Source organism: Salvelinus sp. IW2-2015, linkage group LG23, assembly GCF_002910315.2.
Source record: "Salvelinus sp. IW2-2015 linkage group LG23, ASM291031v2, whole genome shotgun sequence".
Classification (NCBI taxonomy): domain Eukaryota; kingdom Metazoa; phylum Chordata; class Actinopteri; order Salmoniformes; family Salmonidae; genus Salvelinus; species Salvelinus sp. IW2-2015.
The window spans coordinates 14731974-14733849 of NC_036863.1; the positions used below are offsets into that span (position 1 = coordinate 14731974).

General features: G+C 47.5%; 1 protein-coding gene across 2 annotated transcripts in view; it reads right to left on the reverse strand.

The window, feature by feature from the left end:
- LOC111950617 (roundabout homolog 3) overlaps positions 1 to 1876 on the reverse strand; it is a 274399-nt gene that overhangs the window by 66731 nt on the left and 205792 nt on the right. The window lies entirely within an intron of this gene.

Genomic DNA, 1876 nt, shown 5'->3' on the forward strand with positions numbered 1-1876 from the left:
TTTTACTAGCGTTTAAGAGCAGTTGGAGGCCACGGAAGGAGTGTTGAATGGCATTGAAGCTCGTTTGGAGGTTGGTTATCACAGTGTCCAAAGAAGGGCCAGAAGTATACAGAATGGTGTCGTCTGCGTAGAGGTGGATCAGGGAATCGCCCGCAGCAAGAGCAACATCATTGATATATACAGAGAAAAGAGTCGGCCCGAGAATTGAACCCTGTGGTACCCCCATAGAGACTGCCAGAGGACCGGACAGCATGCCTTCCGATTTGACGCACTGAACTCTGTCTGCAAAGTAGTTGGTGAACCAGTTAAAGTAGACATCTCAACATCAACTGTTCAGAGGACACTACATGAATCAGGCCTTTATGGTTGAATTGCTACAAAGAAACCACTACTAAAGGACAACAATAAGAAGAAGATACTTGTTTGAGCAAAGAAACACGAGCAATGAACATTACACTGGTGTAAATCTGTCAAATCAAAGTTTATTTGTCACGTGCGCCGAATACAACAGGTGTAGACCTTACAGTGAAATGCTTACTTACAGGCTCTAACCAATAGTGTGAAAAAGGTATGTCTGTGTCTGTGTGTGTGTAGGTAAGTAAAGAAATAAAACAACAGTAAAAATACATTTAAAAATAAGAGTAGCAAGGCTATATACAGACACCAGTTAGTCAGGCTTATTGAGCTAGTATGTACATGTAGGTATGGTTAAAGTGACTATGCATATATGATGAACAGAGAGTAGCAGTAGCGTAAAAAGAGGGGTTGGCGGGAGGTGGGACACAATACAGATAGCCCAGTTAGCCAATGTGCGGGAGCACTGGTTGGTCGGGCCAATTGAGGTAGTATGTACATGGATGTATGGTTAAAGTGACTATGCATATAAGATAAACAGAGAGTAGCAGCAGCGTAAAAGAGGGGTTGGGGGGGCACACAATGTTAATAGTGCGGGTAACCATTGGTTACCTGTTCAGAAGTCTTATGGCTTGGGGGTAAAAACTGTTGACAAGCCTTTTTGTCCTAGACTTGGCACTCCGGTACCGCTTGCCATGCGGTAGTAGAGAGAACAGTCTATGACTGGGGTGGCTGGGGTCTTTGACAATTTTTAGGGCCTTCCTCTGACACCCCCTGGTGTAGAGGTCCTGGATGGCAGGCCGCTTTGCCCCAGTGATGTACTTGGCCATGCAGTCGTGGGTGAACAGGGAGTACAGGAGGGGACTGAGCACGCACCCTTGGGGAGCTCCAGTGTTGAGGATCAGCGTGGCAGATGTGTTGCTACCTACCCTCACCACCTGGGGGCGACCCGTCAGGAAGTCCAGGATCCAGTTGCAGTGGAAGGTGTTTAGTTCCAGGTTCCTTAGCTTGGTGATGAGCTTTGAGGGTACTATGGTGTTGAACGCTGAGCTGTAGTCAATGAATAGCATTCTCACATAGGTGTTCCTTTTGTCCAGGTGGGAAAGGGCAGTGTGGAGTGCAATAGAGATTGCATCATCTGTGGATCTGTTTGGGCGGTATGCAAATTGGAGTGGGTCTCGGGTTTCTGGGATAATGGTGTTGATGTGAGCCATTACAAGGCCTATCAAAGCACTTCATGGCTACAGACGTAAGTGCTATGGTCTGTAGTCATTTAGGCAGGTTGCCTTTGTGTTCTTGGGCACAGGGACTATGGTGGTCTGCTTGAAGCATGTTGGTCTTACAGACTCAACCAGGGAGAGGTTGAAAATGTCAGTGAAGACACCTGCCAGTTGGTCAGCACATGCCCGGAGCGCACGTCCTGGTAATCAGTCTGGCCCCACAGCCTTGTGTATGTTGACCTGTTTAAACGTCTTACTCACGTCGGCTACGGAGAGCGTGATCACACAGTTGTCCGGAACAG